The sequence below is a fragment of the Falco cherrug genome, chromosome 13 (genome assembly GCF_023634085.1).
Source record: "Falco cherrug isolate bFalChe1 chromosome 13, bFalChe1.pri, whole genome shotgun sequence".
NCBI classification, from domain to species: domain Eukaryota; kingdom Metazoa; phylum Chordata; class Aves; order Falconiformes; family Falconidae; genus Falco; species Falco cherrug.
In genome coordinates, this window is record NC_073709.1 from 21,164,851 (window position 1) to 21,190,935 (window position 26,085).

General features: G+C 41.5%; 1 long non-coding RNA gene across 1 annotated transcript in view; it reads left to right on the forward strand.

Moving 5' to 3' along the window:
• LOC114015296 (uncharacterized) overlaps positions 1-26,085 on the forward strand; it is a 139,969-nt gene that overhangs the window by 29,667 nt on the left and 84,217 nt on the right. Inside the window, exon 3 of the long non-coding RNA XR_003559145.2 lies at positions 6,189-6,218. This is a non-coding gene — a long non-coding RNA (uncharacterized LOC114015296). The remainder of the gene's footprint in view (positions 1-6,188; positions 6,219-26,085) is intronic.

Genomic DNA, 26,085 nt, shown 5'->3' on the forward strand with positions numbered 1-26,085 from the left:
TTGTCTAGAGTCTGTATTTGCAGAACAGCAAGTAGGGTCAACCTGTATTGTCCAGTGTTGAGAAAAAATAACCTTTAGAGAAAAGGAAGGCAATTTACCCTGTTGTGAGTTACCAGGAGCTGTTGTGCTGAAGGAAGGAAACTTTCTTGTGGAAAAAGTTGCCAACATAGGTCAACGGCAGGGGAGCAGCAGTGTGGTACTGTGGGTATGGTTTCGCTAGAAGAACCATTAACAAATTCAGTATGTGCTCTGCTTTTCTGTTCCCAAGAGGTGATGGTTCCGAGCCGATTGATAATGGCAGTTGTTTGTTGCAGTGCTTCAAGGTTGCTTCAGCCACTTCAAGCCATATGCTTAGTGTTTGGGTAAAGAAGTTTGAATTCAGTTAGATGTCTACCAGTTTTCCAAATAAGCAATGATAGGCTCTGGGCCTCATATGCTCTTGATCAAAAAGTGTCTTTTGTCTCCTATGAAATTTCTGGTCCACACTTGTTTCAGAGCTTTTTTTGTAATCTGTTTGTCTCCATTTACAGCAACTTTAATACTGTGTGGTTTTTTTCAGTGAAAAAAGCCTGTGAGGTGAGGGAACATTCAGAAAAGACCCAGCTTCTTTGTGGGGTCCTTTGACGAACTCCACTGCACAAAAACCAAATGTTATACCTGAATGGGTTGATATTTTTTAAATGGGTCTTAATGCTTTACTATTTGGTTTGCCAGACTGTTTCAGCTGTGAAGGTATATTTGGTATGAGCACCTCATTTCATCAGATAGGAATATCACCATGTTGTATAAGCTTTTGTGGACTTCCACATCCCTGTCACTTCAGAATAGGTATGTATGAATTTGAGCAGGAATACCCTGTTTAGACCAGCCCCCTGCCCACTCCAAGGTCTGCCACAAAGCAAACGTCTCCCTGCCCAGATTCAGAGGAGAGTGCTTTCACTTCCAGGAGAAATGGCTTAGTACCAGCACTGCGACCTCCAGCTGAAACATCTAGCACTGGTTTGTCCTTCAAGTGCAAAGCCAACAAGGACTCTGCCGCAGTTTTTGAACATATTTCCAAGTATGGCAGGGCGCATCGGCAGGCACATAATAGGACTTTTGGCATGTATTACACTGTGCTCAACAACTCCACTCTCTGATCCAAACATGCCCACCAAAAATAACTTAAATGAACAGCTTTTATTTTAATTATTCCAGTGTGGGACTCATGAAGTTTTGCCAACAATCTGGTTTGTAAAGCTTTTTGTATCTAAGCACAGAAACCCGTAGTGTGTAGCTAATCCCCCACTGGGATTTTCCTGATCCTGTCACAGGTCTATCCGGCAACCTCATCTTTACCTTTTGCTTGCTGTTAATGCTGCTCGCCCCAACGACTCCTTGAAATATTGCCCTTTCTTGGCTCCTGTGACTCTTCTTTCCCAGCTATCCCCCCTAATTTTATGTTTTTCAGCTCCATATTTGGTGGTTGTTGGTGGTTATTTGGTGGTTCTGCAGTAGTTCTGATCTCTGCAGGGATCTCTGCAGAGATCTGTATGTAGATTCTTCTCCCCTGCTTTTCACTCACTGTCCAACCTACCACAGGGTAAACAGCTGCACTTTTGCCAATGACCTGCAAATCTGCCTTTTCCTATCTGATCTGTTTCCTTTTGTCACTGAGTCTTTCTGTTTTCTTCCTCACCTGTTACTCTCTTCCAATCTCCTTCCCTTCCTCCCTATGTCATAAACCATAAAGCAAACATAAGAAAAAGGACATCCCTGTGGTTTGATGCGATGAGCTGCTGGGTTCTGCAGAACACTTCCAGGGCCTGAGCGGGTTGATTATGGTAGTTCCTTTTTCTTCTTTATGTTGGAAAATTTGTATATAACTTTTCCTTTATCAAACTCTGTGGGGAAGCACATGCAATTTAGCACATGGCAATGGTACAGTACTTAAGGAAGTACTTACTGATACTTTGTAAATAGCCCCAGAGAGCAAGTAAACTGTTGTTTTAGGAAGATCAGATGTGAAAGACAAATATAAAATAGAGGTGATATAATGTTCAGTTTAGGCTGAGTTCATTTCCTAAACAGACCAAAAGAAACAGCTTTAGAAGGAAGAGGAGGACCTTTCCAGAGCAGGATAACCTGTAGCCTGATAGTTTTTAGCACAGGTGTGGATAATGCAGGTTTGGAACCCTTCATGTCTAGAGGGAGCTGAGCTCACACCTCCTGCAGTCTGAGGGAGAGCTCTGGTTGTAGCGGATCGTGTAAAACAGGCCTGGCAGCAACAGCACCCGCTTCTCTTACTGTTTTGGTGGAAGAGGTATGGATAGCAGTGGAGGAGGGTGGGGATCCCTGCCTTGAGATAGATGGCTAAATTCCAGAAAGGCTTAAGCTAATTCCAATACCCTCCACATTTCCTAATGGCTACTTTGGGCAGCTCCAGCTCAGCCCTCTGTTTGGGGTGTCTATCTTCTCTGCTCCCCAAAACTCTGCCCAGCATGCAAGCACACTCCTAGCACTCAGGAGCTGCAGTTTTTAGTGCCGTGGGACCTAAACACTGCTTGTGTCCAGAACAAAATATTGATCTGTATTTATGTAAATGCTTAGCTCTACAGGGTCTGGTGCTTGGTTACCTTGATAAGTGCTACGAATAGTAACAATATGGACTATATGATGCTTATATGCAGCATTCATATAACTTTCACATGCCATCTGTTGCAACATCTATAACACAGTGCTTAAATTTGTGAAGGAAAGCTGGGGGAATGTCTTTGCACCAAGGACAGACAGTATATTTTTGTGAGAATCCCTTTGCATTCAAGATATTTTCAAATTCCTGCTTACTAGCGTGCTACTCGGTGCTTGACTAAACCTGAGACGCAATATCTAAAACTGGTATTTTTTTTTTGTCTGATGTTTGGACTGTACTCTGGTTCTGCTACCTTAAGTTTCTGTGCATGTGCAGTGGGGAGTATAAAATGGGAAATTTTCAAAGGTCCGGTGGGTCCTTCAGTGGCAAATTACTTTTGAAATTCTATTTGGCATTTCCATAAGGCCCCCAAATATTCTTGGCAATTTACAATAGTCCTTGTCCCAAAGCATTTAAAATACATCTCAGATGTGCTTAGAATAATAAAGCTAAAAACAGGGAGAAAAAAGGAATTAAATAATTCAGGATATAGTTAGATCAGTGATTATTCAGACATTCATTATTTTATTTTTAAGGCTTAGATGGAAGGACACTTTACTTTTAATTATTTTTTATTGACTCACAGATTGTGATAGTGTAAGAACTGTTTCAAGAAGTCAGATTTGAACTAGAGGAGGGTTTCACATGAAACATGAATGTTTTTGAGAGAAAGAGTAATAAACACTAGACTTCATTATCTAGTACAAATACTGGAAGCAAAACAGTTCATTGATCTTCTCATCAGTTTCTTTTTTCCAAATATATGAGTGTATTTGCCCACCTGTGATTAAAACTGTATAAACTGTTTCCGACTGGTTAGTTTAAATAAAACAGAACAAAAAGCTCTGTTTTACAGCAAGCAGAGAGATGCTGCAATATATGAGCAAGTATCAGCCAGCGGCTGTTTTGGAAAAAAAAAAAGCATAAATCTGAAATAATGGAAGAACTGCTACTTTAAAAAAATTTAAACTTTTAAAAAACAACATGGATCATGTAGATTTGGTGCCTACTCACTGGAAAGTCACCAAATCTCACTTGTTTTGCTTGGGCCTCACTCAAACATAACTGGCCTCAAGCTAGTAAGCAAGCCAGCAAATGTCCTGGCTTGTAAAGAAATCTGATCCAACTCTGTAAACCGAACCCAGCCTAAGAGCGGTGGTGAAGGGAACATATGGAAAATTAATGACAGATAATAGAATGGTGGGACAGCCTTAAATAAAAAAATAAATAAATAAAAATTGTTATTAAGTTTATGCAACAATTCCAGCTAATGGTCTTTTGAGTTAAGAAAGTTACAGAGTAGCTGAGTGTTGTTTTTAACTTTGCCAGCACCTAAACTCTAGAAATGGCTGCTGTGTTGTTCTTGCTCCTCTGCAGCCTGAAATTCCCCACTGCACATTCTTAATTGATACCTGTAGCAGAATTACTTTATAAGCTGGTTCAGCTGCAACAGGCTCTGGGAAGCACAGAAGTTCTGGTCCCACCTGTTTAAATAAATGGGAGCCTCAGGAACAGGAGTGGATTGGAATTTGCTTGGGCTCAAACTGGGTGTAACAGCAAAAGCCTGGCTGAGAGCTACAAGCCTGGCCAAGCACTAGGAGGAAGATGTAAGTGCAGTGTGTATGTTTTCTTTCTTCTCTGTGGACCTCCAGGCATTTTGCAAAGATAAGATGCTTGTGGTACAGTGTCCCAGATGGGCAAACGGTCCCAGGGAGCTTGTAGTTGCACAGCCCCTGTCTGGTAGAGGGAGTGGGTTTCACAATGGAAAGGAAAGAATTATTTTGAGGGAAATGTATTTATTTCTGGGATACTGAAATCACATTTCTATTTAGCTGATGGCCTGGGGATGCTTACCTAAGGTAAACTTTGAAACATGGCACCATAGAGCAGTTATTTTGTACCAAGAGAAAAGTGATCTTTTACCCTCCTGTTCTTCCACTTTTGTTTTATTGAAGACCAGCTGAAACATTAATATTTTTCCTGCCTGGACCCTAAAATGTCCTTCTCTCCTTTGTTTCTGAAGAATCACCTGTTTACAGTGGAGGAACATCAAGCTGCCTTTATTGCTGAAAAATTCAGGTGTCTTCATTCCTAATCACCATGTCCAGCCCCCCTGCATATTTAACAGACCATGCAGTTCTGAGGTGGCCTGGATGATTCTGTTTGGTGAGCTGATGCCTCTCTTGCTGAAGGTTTCCGGTACATTTTAGGAAAAATAGCAAGGATGTTAGAGGGAGAATGATAGGTGGTATTCTCCATCTCTTTATTGCTAAGTGACTTGCTATGGCTGCTGGATTATTGTCTTTGTCTCCTGGTGAGTAACCTAGCAGGAAGAGCCCTAGCTTTTATTTTGTGGTTGTAACCTCTGTGCAGGAGAACATTTGTTTGTGTTACTTAGTCTTAAATTTGTCTTTTCTCTGTTCTTTTATAAGACAAAATGAGGACTGTATGCTGTAATCCTTGCGAAGCCATTCCCATTTCCAGGGAATTTATCATAAGAGTAGCTCAACATTTAGAGTATTCCCCATTCCTTGCTCACACTTGAAATATGGAGCATTGCACACCCTGTTATTACATAAAAGGCCACGTCAACTGAAATGGAGTGGCAGCAAAAAGTGTTTCATACATGGCTGTGAGAGAAGAGCAGACACTTACCCTGCTGAAAAGTAGCAGTATTACCAAACACATTTCTGGCTGCACCCATCCTGCTCACGTGAGCAAATGTTGAGGTTGATTTGCCCACTCAGAGAACTTTTAGGGCCAACAGCTGGGCAATTCACCTGGTCATTTGAGTGCTTTAAAAAACAACCAAAACCTCTTGTTGTGCCATTCAACATACTTTTTTCTTTCTGAGCCTGTTGCTCTATGCCAAGATAATATCTTACGGTCTGTGCCAGAAGAACCTTGAGGAGGCTCTGGAGAGGGCCAGGCTTGCCACAGACTCCTGAAGATCATGCACTGGGGGTTTCTGGCATCAGCTCTGAGCCTCCCTCCCTGGTGTCTCAAATCTCAGAAGAAATGGATTTTTCAAAAAAAGCTTTTCAGTTGCCTGTCTGCATCTTTGTTGCAGTTTAAAGAAATGTACTGGGATCAGGGTGTAAACAAACCAGTGAATTCTGTAGCTTACATTAAATAGATGATCACTTTAGATCATCATAAGGATTCATACTAACCATAAAAATTGATGTCCATAAAACTAAAAAAAAATTGCTAACTTGTATAGAAAAAAAAATGAATACGTAACACAAGCATGTAAATACACATTATATATACACATACATAGCGGCAGTAGTAATACCAGTAGTGCAGCAGAAAGCCTTAACTGTGTGTGGGGTGTGGGGGTGATTTAGCAGGCAATTTTTTTTCCCTGAGAAGTAACTTTCAAACCACATGGCTCAAAGACTGGGAATTGGTATCAGTGGGGAAGGAAAGAAATAAGAAATGTTTAGAAATACCAATGTTTCCAAACATAAATATTTCCATTTCTGGTTTGATAAATCTTTTTAAATCCTTTCAGGTTCCTGTGGAGGAGTACAACAGCCCAAAGGTAAGACTTATGATGTAAAAGAGTGTTTTCTGTGACCTTGGCAAACCTAAGAGCTGACCGAGAGAGGTGATGGCTCCAGAGTGCGCAGTGCATGTTTTGCTTTTCTAATGTCTAGAAGATTCAATACATCTGAAATATAACAAAAAAATTTCCTGCGGGGCAGTGGAGATGTCCTACTGACAGGAGGGAGCTGTATTCTTTTCTCATCACCTCATAAACAGTGGGGTTCCGACTGAGGATGTTAGGTAATGCTTGCCATATACAGAACTCAAAGAGGGTATTACTTTCATTGTATAACCCTTTGAGATCTGAGGCGGTGTTGTTTAACAAAGCATATTGTTTTTCCCTCTTGCTTTTACTGAGCTTTGATGCTGATTTTAGAACTTGACAGCTGTGTTTGGACTTGTCTTACATCTCTCATACGGGGAGGGGGGGGTGGGGGGCAGGCATACAGATGTTTGGGGCACCAGGCAACATAAACTGTGTGGAGGGAATAGAGTGGGGAGGAATAGAGGCAAGGTTTGCCTTGGGAAATTGTGGGATAGGACCACAATGATGAACTTCTAGCCATCCTTCTTTTGGGAGTCTCCTTAGAGCTGAATGAGGTGCTGGTCCCCTATACCCTTGCCCAGGAGAACTGTGTGCCTCGGAAAGGGACTCATTGCCACCTAATGCCACGGTAGAAAGGTGTGCGGTCTGGCTAGGCACCGTGCTTTGGGAAGATCCCTGTCTTCGCTTGGGATTGTGATCCCAAAGACCTTAAGAGACTGACAGTACTGCTTGATCTTCCCTGTAATGCTCTTCATTGTGACACTATTAGGTATGAGCATTTTGTGTGGCAAGATAAATAAGGTGAAACAATATCTATTACGAATAGACTCTGAAAAAGTCAGAACTTGTTACAGCTATTGTAATAACTGAAAAGAAAATAAACTATCATTACTTTCAAATCCCTAACATCAAACTAAAGTTAATTCTTGCAGAATATTAACCTACTAACCTTTTTCAGTTCATCCCTTATGGCATAAAGAGAGCTATAAAGAGTTCATTTTTGTTCACTAGCTGAGTTTTTTCAGATGGTCCATCTTTGAATAATTATGAATACCTGGTTCAGTATCTGAAAACTGTGGTGTTCCCCCGTCTCTACAGATACCTGAGGAGAATGTCTTGAATAAGTCAGTGGGACTGCACACAGGGAACCAAAGACTGGGGCAAAAATAGAAAAAGAGAAGGAATCAAGGGACATTCAAAATTCTGATGAAATAAAGAAGTCTGGCATAATCCTGATCAAGGTCTGAATCACTCTTTTTTTTCTTCACTGTCCTATTTAATGACAGAAGACCCAAGAATATTCATTCTTCTCAACTTCTGCAGGACACCATGCAAACAAGGGCTCTTCATTAATTGTGTGTCACAATATTGTTTGTTTGTGTTTGTTTTGCCTTTGGAAGAATGATCTTTCCATGGTGTTTGAGTAAGTCACAGCACTCTCAGGAGAGGTCTCCTGAGTTTCAGCAAGATTATAATCTAAAGGAAGATGCAAAACCCCAGGTCCCTTTAGATGTTTCTCTCTATGCTGTTTATGTACATTCTTGTTTCCAAGCCAGAGTGAATCTTACAAGTACAGAGCCTCTGTAGCAAATCCCCTGTAGGAACACCACCTCCCCAGACCAGGAGCATGTCTGTTCTGTAAATACATTTCCCCCACTCTGATATGGGATGTCTTCACCTTTGTTTTCTCACCTTCTCTTCAGAATTTGTTTGCCTTTGGCCACGGAAGAATGGGACATGTTGGGCAATCCTTGCCACCCATTGAATTAATTTTGATTGAGTATCGGAAGCAAGGATAATTCAATGGCTACTATTATTAACCATTTCACGACTGATCAGTTTAGCAGGAACGTGAAAACAGTGTACTTCTAAGCCAACATAATATTATCTGTCACTGATTTGCATCATTTGTGTCCTCTATAAATGGAAATTAGCAGTTCATAGGCCTTATTTGGGCACTGCACACAGAATGTGCATATATTCTCGCAAAAAAACCCCATATTACAGGATTGTTGCTTCTAACCTAAGATGTAAACCAAATACACCCGGTAGCTTAGCCCCCAAGTTTGGGTCATCTTAGAGAGGAAATATCTAAAAGTTATTCAAGTATTTTGCAATAATTAAGAGCCAGAACCAAATTTCATTGCTTGCAGTGTTCTTCAGTTCCAAACCACTGTGTCTGGTAGAAATATCTGGAATGTGGAGTATTGTATTTAAAAACAAAGCAAAAGAATCCTTAATAGTCACTCTACCATTTAGCTAAACAAAATCCTGTACCCACACCATTCTGGAAGGGAAGAGTGGTGAGGATGGGAGAAGTAGTGGAAAAAAAAATCTGAAGTAAAACCGTGTGTACAGTGACCAGAATTAATCACTTTGAGGTTTGGAACAAAGATGAAAATATAAATTAAACAAAACTGCCTTTATCCCACAAAACATTTAAAATGCTAGTTACAGAATTCGGAGGGTCCAGTGTTTAGTTCCAAAGAAAACTGTATGAAAGGCCAGGAAGCCACTTCTGCTTGGTTACCCTTACACTAAAGATCAAAGCAGAAAGGTATCTCATTTCCATGTATAACTTTGAAGTATTTTGTAAAGAAAGTCAGAAAATGGATCTTAAGGGTAGTTCTTACTAGCCTGCCTTGCATCAGAGGAATGTGTAAGAAAACTATGTCTCTTTCCTGGAAGATGTACCAGTATGTATTGTAGAGCAAACTTCTTCATTTGTCTCCTGTAATTTTTGGTTTGTAAAGACCAAGAAATTCAGACAGGTTTTTTTATCAGCTCGGGATCATTTTTTTTCCCCTCCAGTGTTCTCATAAACCTTCCATATGCTTCTACATCCATGTCTTGTTTTCAATTTTGGTGAAGGTTTTTTTTTTTTTTTGAGTCTCATAAAATTCTAATTTATTGCAGCTTCTTTTTATGAAATGGAAAGGGAAGAGGGAAGGAGGGAAGTATTCAGATAGCATGTGCAAGGCAGTCCCAAGGAATGCATCTGTGAATTTTAAATGGTCAGTTTATCAGCCCCTGCTTCAGTTATTGGCAACAACTTTTCCTTGTGTGTGTTCTCACTGTGTGCATAGAAAGACTAAGTGACTAAGCGGACTAATATACACTCATTTTTGGGGGTATGGAATTCAAGTGCTGAACTTCTAAAACTTTTAAATAGGCCATACTAATGCATAAAGTGCATCCTGAGAGATGGCAAGGAGAACCTGCTGTCCCAATGTGCCACATCTGGCACTACTTGGTAATAACTTCTCATGCATTTTTGTGCATTACAGTCCTTGAATTCCACTCAAATCCAGAAGAGGAATGTTAACTTATTGAGTAGCTGCTGGTTTCATCAGCATAAATGAGTGCATGTCTGGTAGGGCAGAAGCCAGAGCAGAAGATCCTAAGGTGCCAAATGAGTATACCAAAATCAACCTCAAGCAAGGTCTGAGTAGCACCCGAGAGCATGGTGAATGCCCAGATCTATCTGCTTCTTGTGCACATGGACTCCTGCACACAAAGGGATGTCAAGGGACAGCCTAGCTGGATGTGCCTGTAGGGAACAGAGCACCAAGTATATTTGAATGTATTTCGGTATATGGGCTTATGCATAAATTGATTTGCATTTTTACATTTGCTCTTTGCTTGGATAGCAAAACTGGTCTACAAACTAATATCCCTCTGCTTAAACAATGAGGTCTCCTTTTCAGTCAGCAAACTGTCTGCATCCACAGCAGAGTGAGGGGAAATCGGATAGAAGAGCTTCCCCTCGATATGGTGTGCTCCTATAGCAGTCAGTTCTCACTGGCCTGCTGGGGACTGATTTCCATCAGTGAGCACCATTTGTTGAATACTTGTAAGACATGCCTTCCAAGATAGCAGCAGTACATCTCTCTGGAAGTCACTGATGACAGCTGACCCTTTCCTGGGTCAGGAGCAGAGGGTTTGCCTTGGAGGGAGCAGGAATACTTCCAGGCTTATATCCTTCCTGCTCTGTTCAGAATTGGATCAGGGACCAAACTGGACCAGAAATCCTGCTCTAGAGCAAGATTTCTACACAAAGGAGCAAAGCATATTTCCTGCCAGCATAGTTACTTTTCTTTGTCTTTCGCTAGTGTTAAGTTGATCAACCTGAATGAAAACCGCATACTTAAAATAGTGAAGAATTGGGGCGCTAATGCGTTATTGTGGTTCAAAGTTTCTGTGATATGTCAAGTAGTCCCTGACTTCAGCAAGGAACTACATCACTTTTACATAACTACGTAACGCACTGAAATTTTCTGTAAAACCTGTCCTGAGTTATTGGTATATTGCACCAGCACAACCTATATAGACAAAGGTGTCATCTGCCAAAGTGAGTAGTTTAAGAATTCTGTGCAAATGACATGTATACTTTTGCATATGTTGTATGTTTGATAGACATATATATACACACATGTGCAGGCATTCTCTGAACATATTCTTCTTTATGAACCTCTTCCCACTCTCTACACATGATTGTATATGTTAAGATATGTCAGTAGTACAGCACTTGTGTTGTTCAAATGTTTGGAGAGAAGATCTTCCTGGAAAAAGTTCATAGGGGTGGGTCAACGTAAACACTGAAAGAAGAATCCAAGTCCCGTAGCACATTTCAAATCTATTCTTGCTGAGGCTGTAAGGAAATACGAGAGAAGCTCTGCTGCAGAGAAACTGCTTGTCACTGGCCTTTTCCCCCCCCCTAAATAAAACCATAGAATAGGCTTTTAACTGCTTTTTCTCCATAATAGCTACTTAACCCTGTTCACTATCATTAAGGGGAAAAAAAAAGAAAATTCCAAGCAAAATTCCTGCTCAGAGTAAAAGGTATAAATTAAAACAAAGTGCGCAATGCACACCCTTTTCTTTCCTTCCTGTTTTGTTTGGTGTTTTCTAGCTCTGCTTTTCGGACAGCTGAATGGGGGCTGGGAAAGTGTTTACAATATTTTCACATGATTGAGATGGCAGAGTTTTTGCACTCCGTGAAAGGCCTTCTGTTTTCAGATGGCATTGAAAGTTTACCGTCTTTCCAGACAAAAGGAAGAGAGCCCATTGCCAGCGGATGAGTAATGGGCATGGCCTCCGCACAATACCTCCTATCCAGTCCTAAATCTACATGGTGTTCTTAGGCTTCCCGGCTTCTCCAAAGCAACCTTTGTCTCTGCTCTGGGAGACCAAAACTGCTCGTTGGGCAAGTGGGGATGCAGCCAAGAGGGGAAGGCTCAGTGACAACAGTTGCTCAGTGCTCACTGCCCAGTATCTGCCTTCTTACTATGCTACTATAATAGCTGGAAACCTATCAACAATTGGGCATCTTCTATACAAATATGCTGCAGACCATCTGTATAGTTTTCAGTTCCAGAAGATTCCAGTAACTGACTAAGTTTTAGTACATCTTTTTTTTTTTTTTTTTCTTGTTAATCTGATGGGCTGCCCTGAGATAAGTGACTAAAGCAAAAGCTTGCCTTAATCACTTTGAAATTAAAACTGCACAGAAGTTGCCAATTCCCGTGTTTGTTTTCTTACAAGCAACTTGAAGCAGGCATTTTCCACTGTTAATGTATTTTAGGTTCTATTAAGTAATGTGTTTTTTTGTCAGAAAAATATTTTGGTGAAAATGATTGCTAACATAATCTTACAAAATGTTAGAACAGACAATTCTAAGGTTTGTCCAGAGAATCTGTGTGCTGCTTGGTGTTATAGAGACCAGTAGGTAATTTTTTTGTTGTTTCCCATTTAAAATTTCCTAGAGCTTGTCCATTTAGAATTTATCTATATGTATGTACGTGCATGTAGGCTACATGTGTGGGATGTGCGTGTGCTTGAACATGTCTGTCTACCATCTAAAAGAACTTGCATTTCACTCTCATGTACTACAAAGGGCACGAAAAAGAGCTTTCTAAGAATAAACTAAGCATTCATTAACTAAACTTAATTTTGACTGTGTGCTCAGCTAAGAATTGTCAGTATTAATTTCTTATTCTTTCATGCTAATTTGATGTTGCCCAGCGACTGGTTTATTGTTGTCAGGAAAAGAGATGCAAAGACATAAAGGATGCTGGATTTCTTAAGGGTTGGTTGTAGCTGCTATCAGCAATTCACTGATTAACCTGTAGTAACCTATAGTGCTGACAGTCCGGGGTATACAAGCAATGCATTAAAGTTATTAGCAAAACTATTTTCTAAATTACCTGAGTAGAGTTTTCAAGGTAGCTAATTCTATTCTTTGGACTGGGCGCTTTTTTTTTTTTTCTTTTTTTGAGGAGTTAACTGTGTAAAACAGCATTAAAATAATTTGGCTTCATTTCCTCTGCTGAAAGAGCAAGTCAGCTGAAACTTAGACTTTTTGCTGAGAGAGGGGGAAAAAAAAAAGAGGTAGTTTTTCTTTTAAAGAGCATGACCATACACATTCCACTCTGGTGCCTTTAAAGGGGACTTCCCTGTTTTAAATGCCCTCGAGCACAGAAATACCAACACCTCTTAATTGTTTAATATATTACAGCCTAAAACATTTACAGAAGTGCTTTCCAAGTATTTCACTGTTCCAGGTGCTTGGTCCTGCACCTCCTAAAATAATAGGCTATTTCCCCTCAATTTTCATGTGCTTGGTGCCACAACGAGACATATGCTCTGTATCAAGGGAAGGGGAAGTGAGAACTAAGTGGGACTGCCTGACATTGATGCTTACACTTGCGGCATACACAGACTTCTCTATCTTGCGTCACACAGCTTGTAAAGAAAAAAAACCAACACAGTGGCCTGTACTTGGACTGTGAGATCCAAGGAGAAAAATATCATATTGTTAAGCATTTGAATGTCACTCTGCAGAAAGACCCCTTATTACTGTGTCCTCTGAGCAGCACCACAAAAAGAATAATAGTTCTAGTGATCAGCAGTGCTGAACATGCACCAGTCCGTGATACAGCCGTCTTGTGGCCATCTTAAAGCCATGCTCCATACTGTATTCATTGTTGCGTGGAGGTGATGTCAAGCTAAAGTCTGATGTTTGTCACATGCCACCATGCTTCAGACTGAGCAAAAAAATGTATTCTGAAAAAGCATGACACCTTATTTGATTCAGTGGGGGCAAAGTAAGATACAACCATTTGCTTGGCCTATGCTTAACTAATTTATTTTTCAACTTCTTTACTAAAAATGAACTCTTGCCCGCTGGAGAAAAAAATACCTTAATATAGAAATACACAGGGCTCCCTAGGCTCCTGTGGGACTCTGCCCTGACATAACAGGGTCCAAGGTACTCCGTCAGTCTTATTATCACATTGTACTTCTGCTAAGAGTCTCAGATGTCGCCTGCTCACAGGCTGTGCAGTTCGGACATCCACATGCCACGAGCACGGGTAACCTGAACACACAATGATTCAGTGCGTGGGCACAGAGTGAAACTGGGCAGTCAAAGGGACGTTGTCTGGAAATACCTGCAAAAAAAAAATCTCCCTTCTCCTTGAAAATCCTCCCTACTGTAATGCAGATAGTTTAAGGAGTTGGGGTCTCAAGCCCTTCTTCTGATAACTCTCTGTAAGGGAGCAGAAGCTGGACACAGTTTCCAGTAAGGAGCTGAAGGGAGGGTAGCTCTGGCTGACCCTAGGGAGGAGATAATGTGAAGTTAAACAATTCTGTGAGCGGGGAGGACTGAATCTTTCTGTGGCTGCAGTTTCAATCATGCAGTTCCCTGCTAAGTTGCCTGCCATCCCTTTGAACCCACGTCTCCCATGTGACAGAGCAGTGATCTGGCTGCTGAGCCACTAGACTAATATTGTCCTTTTAATCTCACAAAAATGTGTTATAAAAGAGTTTGATTCACATGAGAAATTAAGTATAAGATCTGTCCTCATAAAGACATTATACCATGAATGCTCTCTTTCTGCTGGCTGCAAGAATAGGTGGCTCAAGGGTGAAAGGCTAGCATTTACATTTAAATACACCTATTGGAATCACACAAACAGAAGGCTAAAACTACTGCTCCCTCTGAATGCTTTTAGAGTTGCTGCTTTTTTTACACAGCAGCATCTTTTTCTTTCTTTTTTTTTTTTTCCCCGTCATAAAAAATGGGAAACGAGATCCTTAAGAACCCATAAATTTAAACAAAGAAGGTCTTTGTGCCTGCAGGATAAATGGATGAACCTTTTCAAACTAATTATTTTACTTTTTTCATCTGTATGTGCGGCTCGGGAGGTGAAATCCAGATATGAACCAGAGCTTTCTCTGCTGTTACACTTAACTGGTAGTGCTGGCTGGGTGTGATGCTGTTTACATTTCCCAGAGAAAGTGAAATGCACTTTTTTTTTTGTCTGCCAAACCCAGACTTACCCTGTGATAAAACAGAAAGCTCTTTACCACCTAGAGAAAACAGAAACTGAAACAGGGTGGAAAGAGCTCTTGGTGCCAGGGTGGCCTGGCAGCCAGGGTGCAAGCTCAGTGAAAGACACACACTTGACCCAGGGCTTCATCCCTTTCCTCTCTGACATCTTCCTCCCCTCCACACAGCGACAGAGGCTTACAGGCTGGAGTTGCAAAATCTCTGGGGTTGCCTTTGCCCTCTGGGGCCTCTAATTGAAACTGGGGGTGGTGGAGGTGGTGTGGGGGGTGTGGGGGTGTGTGAAGCTCTGTACTTTCCTTGAATTTTTCCTCACATTTTTTGATGGCTCTTTTATCATGATTTTCAGCCACCCAAACAAGGGCCAAAACCAAACAGCATGAATAAAAGCCTTTAAAAACACAATGTAGCTAGAAACCACCAATCAGGAGCTGCATTCTGAACAATTTTTGCACACAGTCCATAATCTGTATGAAATTACCACATAACATATAGCTAATAACACTAATCATTAAATATGTTCCAGATGCCTCTGAACAGTGAAGAACTTAAAATCCAGTTCTGGATGTGGCAGTTTCTTAACATTTGGTTAATAGTTTTTCCTTTGAGTATGTATGTAAAACTGTTGCCTTAATATATAACTTTGGACAGTGGTCAGTGCTAAAGCATTTTTATAAACTTAATGAAATGGGCCTTAGAATCTCTTCTAAGTGGAGTGAAATGGTCAGATCTTCAAATTGCATGCAGAGAAAGAAGCAGCGAATGAGTCTGTATGTCCATGTTCAGTAGCCTTCCATGGGTCTTTTTTTTTTTAGAGCATAATTGTATTTTGTTTGAATTTTTAATAGTTTTGGCCTTTACAGCATTGTATGGCTGTATAAAACAAAACAGAATGTCCCTCAGTCTTCCTAGTCCATCATGCATTAGTCTTTACTAGTACGTCATACAAGATCTTATGTTCTGAGAAATGCTGAATAATTATTTCCTGTATACTTTCTTCAATTTTATTTCAAGTACTTATCTTTTTTTCCAAAAGAAGGAATCCTCTGTGACCTAAACTCTCCATGTAGAGAAGTTTTTCTCCACATGAGATAATCCTTGTTGCACCCTGTTGTAGCCCTCCTCCTCCTGCTAAGCCATTGTGGAGGTGAGGGGTGTACTCAGTAACCACCATGAACTTATGAAATAGCAGAATGACATCCTCTGTGTTGTTCTCCTTTCCCTTCCAAATGACTCCTGATATCCTGTGTGCTGACTGCTACCAAGCATTAGGATGATGTTTTCATGGAGTTTAAAGGTCCACTGTAAGAAGGAATTGTTCTTCTTACATGGAGATATAGGGCCACATTACCTGAATTCAGAGGATTCTGTGTCCTCTACAGGGCAGTTTAGACAACCTAAATTTCATGCTGATGTTTTGATCCTACAGTGCAATGAAGGTGCCTCAGTGTTCCTGAGGGAGAAGTCCCTTCCAGCCAGCCAACAGCCAATATTGTGTACGTCAGCCCACTGAAAATTTAGGTAAAAATTATCTTCTGAGGAATAAAACACCAAGTAAAGCTCAGTTTTAAAAAGTGGAGGGGATGGTAGATGCTCTGCAGTTCTGGTTCCTGGCCTCAGTTTCCTGTTTTCAATAATAGCGTAACATGAAATATCAAGTTACTTCCAAGAGAAAAAACCAGAGTCTATCTGCTGCTACTATCTGATAGGTTACTCCTTTCTCTTGTTTCCTTAGTGGATACTTAAGTGTTTCTGAGGAAATGTGGCAACTTCCAGGTCAAAGAAGGAAGCCTGTAGTTGCTTTTGAGTTCTCCTATCATTAAACTGTGTGGCCAGAAGATGGTCCAAATGGCTGTTTGAGGTTAGAATCAGACACCTCCATTCCAATTCAGGCAATATTACTGGATATGGGCCAAGAATTTATGCTAGAAGTTTGCTATCGTTAAGTTATATCAAGCATAGCTCAACTGAAATCAAATACTTATTTACTAGCTTAAGGCTCTCATTTCACACTCTGAATGAATAAAATATAGCCTGACAAAACAGAGGTTGTGAGACAAGTGCAAGCTCTACTTAGAGGTTAACAACTTGATTTCTCTCTCATACCAGTTTTACGGTCATTTAGCTCCATTGACTTCAGCAGAATGAGTCCTGATTTACAGCATTGCTTCAGAGCGGGTTTAAAGCTGTGTTATACAATAGCCATGCTGGTGCCAGGTCTTTGGGAGCAAAGCATGTTTGCATTGTGCATGCCACTACTATCGGTTCTGAGGCCCTAAAGCAAATCTTTATTAATTTTTGATCCATAGACAATAGATTCTTAATAATTTATTTGGGTTTCTCATTTGTTGCCTTACTTTTATGATTTAGTATCAGTTATGGGTTGGTTTCTTTCCATGATTTGTCATTTACCAAGGTAACCCTGGGGTTTCATATTAAGTACATAGGTTAGAGGTTTACAACAAAGTTCAGATTTATGCGCATTTTCGGTAGGAACAGACACCCTCAACCTGAAATTAAATCTCAAAAAATGCTGTCAAATTTAAAAACAAAAAGCTAGCAACAAACAAGATAGAATTAGTTATTTTAGAAACTACCTGGAAACTAGTTTATCTCCTGTCACCTCTCCCAAGTGTGATTTTAAGTTCCCACACAACAGGCTACCTTCAGAGTCTGATGTGCACCACCATAGGAGGTTTCTGTGCTGCTTCTTACCTCATACTGTCTTCCTAGTGTAGAGCAGGCAGGAGAAAACCTCTGAGTGAATCCATCTGATCAAGGAATGAGGATCTGTGTTCTTAGCTTGACTCGAGTTGACACAAAATATTTTTACTGTGGGAAAGCTAAGCAAGCTGAACATGATAAGCCTGCAATCCACTGCTAGGTAGATACAACTGTGCCTGTTGGAGCTTTCCTTTAGGAACTTTAGCTCATGTGCACTGAGGATGTGGAAGAGCCGGTCTGTCACTGGGAAGCTGTAGGAGGATCTTATCTTCTTTGTGAGCCAGCCCTCACCTTCTTATCCAGTGCAATGGCCATGTTCTTTGGAGAAGAGATCAGCTAGCCTTCTCCCTTCTCTTTCCCCACAAAATAATCTGCAGTGACGCAGAAGCATCAGGAGTGCAATGCAGTGGTGAAAAGGACTTGCTTCCTGAGAGATTTCATTGTTTCTCAGTTCCCACCAGCAGAAACTTTAAACTAATGATCTTTCCAGAACATGTAAGCCAGCTGAGCCCAACATTCATGTTCATGTTGTGATGATCTGATATTGTGTTATGAGTATTTCTAGCAGAGACTGTATTTTGCAACATCATATTAAGGATAATAGTCAATTAAACCATATTCCCTTTTCTCCCTAAAACACAACCTCCACCATAGTTATTTATGCAATAGATCTTGGGGTCTTCAAGACCTTTACAAATGCCAAGGTTAGTACAAGGCAGACTTTGCATAAGGAACCTGGCGGCTCTGGTGTCACCTCTGTACTCTTTCTTTCCCCCCTCAAAATCCAGGCTTTAGGGAGGGGATAGAAATTTTTTCTTGTGTGCCTGGTTTGCTGGGGGAGAGCCACATAGCTGTGGTCTGTTTGCTCAACATTAGCTGTGCTGCCCAAGTGTGAAAGCAAGCATGGAGGGTAGATTGTCCCTGACTTCTGTGGGATCTGGAGCGGATCCATGAGGAATGCTACTGTTTTCAGCACTTCCCTTGCTCTGCCTAAGACCACGCACACTGAGATATGAATGTTGTTGCAGCTGCCACATACTATACATAAGCCACATGTTTATGGTTATTGCTTTAAATGAGAAGGTCTTTGTTTAAAATGTTTTCTTCCATCTAGAACCTACCGGGTTTTGTGTGATACTTAAAGAGTTTCTATTTTTAATGTTGTTAAGAGTGTACCTGGAATTTACATAATATCACAGTCTGTATTTATAAAAAAACACCAACCATATATATATTTACGTACAGTGCAGACATCTTTACAGTAACAGGGAACCAGCCCCGAATTAATTGAAACAAATTGACCTATTCATTCTTCAATTGTTTGTATCATTTTATGTTGTGGTCTGTTCGTTAATTCTAGGTCTGCTTCAGTCAGCTCCCAAAATAACAGTGCTTTTCTTTGGAATATAATGAATTGTGTTGCGTTTATGAGAGCTGCATGGTTAAAGCACGTTATTCCTATCACCCTGCTATACACCATGTCACACTGCCAGTGTTTGGACTGAACATTGACTGCTGGCTTTGCAAGACTGGAAAGAAAGACCTGGACACTCTGCCTACATCTAAACTATTAAACAAAATTAGTCAGAGACTTTTTCTGGAGGCCAACTGGCATGGAAGAGCTTGCATTCACACAGTTAAACTCTGTTACCCTCCAAATCACAGTGACCACATCCAAAATACCTATTGGAGAAGGTCCCTGAACCAGGTTAATACCCAGGCTTTGCTTTGGCATTGTCTGGAAGAGCACAAACAGGTTTGGGGCAAAACTATGCCAGGGACCAGTTTAGTAGTATGACCAGTTTCAGGCCTGTCCCTTGCTGGTCCAGTTTAGTTTTTTTAGTGTCAGAGTGAAACCTCAGTAATTCTGCCAGGAGTCAATGGAAAACCCCTATTGGCCTCATGGACCAGAAGCCACTTGGCCTCATTGACCAGAAGCCACTGGGAAATATAATCATTAGTTCACCTCCTTCGCATTTGAATTCTTTTTCTCTCATTCTGTTTTTTACCAAATGAGTGCTGAAATTAACATTCTGAAAGTGTTATAGAGCAATAAAATTGGGTTGTTGCCTGCTCAAAACTTGTTAGTTTTGAACTACCAAGAGGTTTTCCCCACAAGCTGAGGTTCTGGAAAAGCCAGCTTCAGCTTTCTTCCCTGATGGAGGATCTCCTACGGCTTTGAGCAAGTAACTAAGATCTTCTGTGACTCAGCACCCTATTTGGATTAAAGGGTAAAAAGCTGGGAGGTGTTGAGATACAAACACACCAGGTGCTCGAGGTCACACACACATGCTAAACTGGTGTGAACATAAAACTCCCTTTGATTTCTGTGGCAACTTTTTTCATGTGTCTGGGAGGGGAATTTATTATAAATCTTGCAAAAATGACATCAGTGTGTTCACCCCTGTGTCATGATGTTTTCACAGTCAGAGCACTGGAAGTGGGTTCAGATAAGCTTGAAGCCTCCTATAGTGTGAGGTAGAGCACCAGCTCCCCAAGCTGTGTTTCTAGGGCTAACTCTGCACCTGGTACATCAATTATCCCATGTAACACTGTCCTTCACAGCACTATGTTATACTTCTGCCTGCAGCAATATAAATAAGAATCAGGCAATTCATGCTATCATCTTTTTCTCTATTCCAAAGATAAATGGCAGTGGAAGGCCAAGTAGGTTTAAAAAGCTCATCATAGAAAATGATTATATTAGGCCATGCTGTATCACCGAGATTACAGAAAATTACCTACATGTATTGAATTAAGCCATGATTTTCCAGTGATCTCAGCAGCAGCAGCAGAATTGGGACATTTTAATCATTGTGTTATCAGTTTAGTAGGTAACTACTATACTGAATTGCTGCTCAAAATGAAAAACTGTATTGTTTTATCCATAAGGTTTCTGGTTTCTAGCACTAGCCTTTACTTTTCTTAGAGCTCAGACATACGATTGAATTACTGAAGCTGACAAATACTGATTTCAATGACATTTAAACTAACACATATTTTGCCTCAGGTTTGCAACAGACTAAGAGTGTGCTGTTAATTAATGTGGTCATTTGATGTGCAGCACCTTGCTGAACTATGAGAATGTGATTGTGTGCTTTTGCCCAATGTTCCTTTTAGGGTAAAAAGACTCTTTTGTTTCTTAATTGACCTATTCGTGAATCAGTCCCATAAAAGAGGCTATGGAGCCTGACATGTACGTAGTCATACCTGGCCCAGGCTATGCAAAACTTACTTAATGAAAATGTTATGAAGAAAAGGATAGAGTTGTAGTCCAGAATTATTTACTTAGAAATTTATAATTTTGTTCTGAGCTGGATTTTGAAAAGCAGGAATTATGTCAAAGCAGAGGAGGAACATTTGACCTAATCTACCCTTGTCTCCCTTTCCCTTCCCATTCCATGTTGCCCTTCAAGACTGAGGCACTCTCCCATGGATGCTTGCATGTGGCAGTGGCTCTACTCAGACCTAGTGAGAACATTGCATCAGTTAGGGTTTGCAAGGCCATAATGTGTTTATTTTTGCAGTTTGATCTTGCAAGAAGCTGAGGAGGGCTTGCATCTCCCTCCTACTGATAATGGTAGTGTTGAAAGTGCTCAGTGCATTCCAGGGCAAAGCATTGAAGGCTTCCTTTGGAAGTACATGTAGATTCCTGGGTCTTCACTGGGGGAAAGCCTGGGCGTCCATTAAAAAAAAAAAAAAACAAAACAAAAAAACCCAAAAAAACCAAAAAAACCCCAAAACAACAAACCACCAAAACCACAACACAACAGTTGTAGTGGTCCAAACAAAATATAAAAATCCCAGTCTGGGTCCAAGCACTCAGTTTGGGGATCCTCTGGAACTAGACAGGGGCTCGAAGCTTGACCCAGGGGCTAGTATGTCCATGGCCTTTTTGTGAGCAGAAGGGTTCAGGATCTGCCCATGGGTGAGTGGGCTGTAGCATGTGAGGACATAGCCCAGTGGCCCAGACAGGTATTCCCTGCCTGCTGGCAGAGAGTATTGCCACAGGCTTGATGCTTATTCACACAGCTATGCAGCTGTCACCCCACGCTTCATCTCAGGCTCTTTTTGACCCTCTTTAGCTTTTTTAAAGCTGGAACCTTTCAGCTTATATTCTCTCTCTAACAATTTGGTCTCTTTTCCCCCCTCTCTCTCCTTCCACAACTGAACTTGCTTTGCCAAACTCCCCACTCTACCATCTATCCACCCCATATGTTTATATTTTCCTGTTGCTGAGGCATGTTGTGCTGACCTGCCTGGACAGAGCTCCTTTATCATAGAGATAAACATGATGTCCCCTTCACATAGAGTTTCTGTCATGTGTGACCTTTCATCTTGAACTGCCGTGACCTTTTTTTTTATTAATGCTGTACTGTGCCGCTTGCAGAAGCCAGGAAAGAAAATCTTTTGTTTCTAGATAGAATACTGCTAAAGGACATGATACGGTCTTGTTTTTAATCCAGCTAATTAAAATCTGCATGTGCAGTGTAACTGAGAACGCAGCCTTCGCCCACCACTTTCCCACAGGCAGGGAATAAAGGCCTTTAGTGCAGCAGCAGCTAGCCACCCTTGGATAACAGAGAACAGAGCCCACAATTCATCCCAGCTTTCCTTATCATATCCGCAGAGGGCTTTCCCCTCCTTCTCTCCCTCCCTCCCTCCCTCCCCCCCTCCCCCCTTTCTCTCCATGGAATCACTTACTCTAGCTATGTGCCTCTATACATCACTTCAGAATGTAATCAAGTTAAAAATATGTTAGCTTGCATTTATCTATGCTCCAGTGAGTTCTGAATTTAATTCATTTGTAGTAAGGAAAAAAAAAAGACGAAAGAGAAAGAAAAGGAAAAAAAGAAAAAGAAAAAGACGAAACAGAAAGAAAAAAGATAGAAGGGAAAGAAAAAAGAGAAAGAAAATATTCTATTTCTAATCAAATGTCAAACGTATTTATGTTAAAACTGTTCTGGCAAGAACTAACTGAATAGCGCAGTTTAGCAGTTCACACTTTCGTACGTTCATTATGTAGGTTTTTTTGGGTTTGCTGGACGGTTGTGGTTATTAGTAAGGCTGCCTTTTGTGTGTGTGTGTGTGTGTTGGGGAGAGGGTGCCATGGAATTTTTTTTGTGAAACATTTCCTTGGTTAGTTTTTCACTTGTTGCTTTTTGTTGGGTAACTGAAGTGGGGGAGGGACGAGGAGAAGGAGGGTAGCTGGGTGGAAAGAAGCAGTGAGGGCAGAATGGGAAGCACTAAAATTGAGCCTCCACCTGTTTTCTTTCTTCAAGTCATGTTTTATATGATGATGATGAGGTCAACAGGGAGCATAAAAACGTGCCAGGAGATTCAAAACTTGGAAGGAGATTGTACAACATGAGTAGAAAATACATTTCAGTGCATTTAAAGCAGCCCTCCCCGCAAGCTCCCCCAGCAAAGCACACAAACAGGCTTTCTGTGGGCATTCCCTGGTAACCCACACAAAGAGCTGTTCAAACAGCTGTGCCTTCAGCTAAACACCATCCACAGGCTGCTGCTGTGGAAAATGCCAATTTATGTGTGCTAACGTTCCTAACTCAAATTCAGTGAAATATACTTACAATTATTAAAGGAAGGGATTTCAAGACCTGAATAAATATGCAACATCTCAGGAAATTAATTACTTTATTTGTCCGTAATGAATAATTCATATGTATGTCGTACTCAGGGAATGATTAAAGAGATATGAAAAAGCAGAGTTTTGAAATCTAATAAAGCTTATTAGGTGACACCAGTCTAACTAGAGCCCCTAATGTAACTTTTTTTTAAATACCTATGTTTTTTAAAAACAGGGAACAGAACAACTAAAAGACATCAGAAGTACTGTGCTGGCCAAATATATATAAAGAGGTTATGTTGATCAAGTACAATAATGCTTTTCATCACAACTTGGTTATCTTATGCTGACCTCTATATGCACAAAAAGAGATCTGATATTTTTTCTGCTTTTAGTGCCTATGGAAGGATAGCATTAAATGAGAAATAGCTATTACTATACTTATATAACTCTGATATATTTATATAACATAATTAAATTACAGCAAGCATAAATTTTTATGTACTCTGGAATTAGTATCTAATTAGTAGAACAGTGATAACCAAGAAGACATTTATCTGCATTTTATCAATTTAAGATTTTCTTTTTTTCTTTCTATTTTGAGGAATATATTCAATAATTGCTCTTTGATAGTGACATCTGCTTTGACACAATAAAAAAGATGTTAATATCAAGTTACATATTTTTATAAAATGGATGTTTGCTTATCACATAAGCAGTAGAGTTTACCACCTTTAGAAGATGGGGCAGGCACCTCAGGAGGACTACAAGGAAATCGTGAGGTTAAGTAGGGTAAAGATTAGAAAGGCGAAAGCCCAGCTAGAATTCAGGCTGGCCACTGCCATAAAAGATAAAAATTGTTTTTAAAATACATCAGAAACAAAAGGAGGGCCAAGGATATTCTGCATCCTTTATTGGATGTGGCAGGGGACTTTGCCACAAAAGATGAAGAAAAGGCTGAGGTGCTTAATGTGTTCTTTGCCTCAGTCTCTAATAGTAAAACCAGCCCCCTGAGCTGGAAGGCAGGGATGAGGAGCAGAATGAAGCCCCCATAGTCCAGGAGGAAACGGTCAGTGACCTGCTGCTCCACTTACACACAGGTCTGTGGGGCCAGAGGGGATCCACCTGAGGGTATGGAGGCAGCTGGTGGAAGAGTCTGCCAAGCTGCTCTCCATCATTTATCAACAACCCTGGCAAACTGGGGAAGTGCCAAAAGACTGGAGGTTAGCCAACGTGACACCTGTATACAAAAAGGGCAGGAAGGAGGATCTGGGGAACTACAGGCTTGGTCTGACCTTGGTGCTGGGCAAGTTGATGGAGAGGATCATCCTGAGTGCCATCACCCAGCGTGTATAGGACAAGGCGATCAGGCCCAGCCAGCACGGGTTATGAAAGGCAGGTCCTGCGTGGCAAACTGCATCTCCTTCCACAACAAGGTGATCCACTTCGTGGGTGAGGGAAAGGCTGTGGATGGTGTCTCCCCAGACTTCAGTAAAGCCTCTGACACCATCTCCCACAGCTTCTCCTGGAGACACTGGCTGCTCACGGCTGGGACAGTTACACTCTGCGCTGGGTAAAAGGCTGGCTGGGCCGAGCCCAAAGCGCGGCGGTGAATGGGGTCACATCCAGCTGGCGGCCGGGCACAAGTGGTGCTCCCCCGGGCTCAGCACTGGGGCCAGCCCTGTTAATGTCTGTATCGGTGATCTGGACGAGGGGATCGAGCGCACCCTCGGTCAGTGTGCAGGTGACACCAAGCAGTGGGGAGCGTTGATCTGCCTGAGGGCAGGAGGCTCTGCAGAGGGTCTGGGCAGGCCGGGCCGATGGGCCCAGGCCGGTCGTATGAGGCTCAGCGCGGCTCAGTGCCGGGTCCTGCCCCTGGGTCACACCAGCCCCACGCAGCTGCAGGCTGGGGCAGGGGGCTGGGAGCTGCCGGTGGGGAAGGGCCTGGGGTGTGTGGTAGCCAAGAAGGCCAGCAGCTCCTGGCTTGTATCAGAAACAGTGTGGCCAGCAGGGCCAGGGCAGTGACCGTCCCCGTGCTCGGCCCTGGTGAGGCCGCACCTCGCACCCTGGGCTGGGTTTGGGCCCCTCACTGCAGGGGGGACGCTGAGGGGCTGGAGCGTGTCCAGAGCCGGGCAGGGGCTGGGGAAGGGGCTGGAGAACAAGTCCTGTGAGGAGCAGCAGCTGAGGGAACTGGGGCTGTTTAGCCTGGAGGAAAGGGGGCTCAGGGGAGACCTTACTGCTCTCCACAGCTCCCTGAAAGCAGGCTGTAGCAAGGCAGCTGTCGGTCTCTTCTGCCATGTAACAAGCAACAGGACAGGAGGAAATGGCCTCAAGTTGCACCAGGGGAGGTTTAGGTTGGATATTAGGAAAACTTTCTTCACCAAAGCTGTTGTCAAGCATTGAACAGGCTGCCCAGGGAAGTGGTGGAATCACCATCTCTGGAAGTGTTTAAAAATTCATAGATGAGGTGCTTAGGGACATAGTTTATAACGGTTGGACTTGAACTTAAAAGTCTGTTCCAACCTAAATGAATCTATGTAATAAGATTTATGAAGATTTTTGTATTCTTTTTAGGTGTGCTAATCCTAATAAATATGGCATTTTTTTATTGTTACTTAGCAACCTTTCTTAAGCATTAAATGTAATTTGTATTTGGGGGACACATAATTTTTATGGGCAGATGTGATGTTGAATGATGTCCTGTAATTCCATGTAACTAATAACATAAATTAGGGTGGTGATTATTATTTTTGTCATTAATAATTGTTGTTGTAGAGCCCTTCTTATGCAGAAGGCACATAACAAGAGCTGCAAATTGACCACATTGCTACGTTAGTCACACATGACAAGCAGTATGGCATAAATTCCCTCTCAATGTTACTTAAGGATGCTGAACATCAGGGAATGCAAAGGTCAAGCTTAATAATGGGGTGTAAGTCTCAGTTCCCCAGAGTGAACATTTAATGTATTGAAAATTAGGATGCCTTTAGTAAGTCCCTAAACAACTTTATGCACTCAAAACTGCATCCAAAAAGTTTAGTTTATGATAGGACCCAAAAGTGTTTAGGAGGTTGTTCTCAATACTATTAATGAAAAGGGGATCAAAACAACATTCTTTAGTCTTGCACATAGGACCTGAATCTGCACTTCAGATG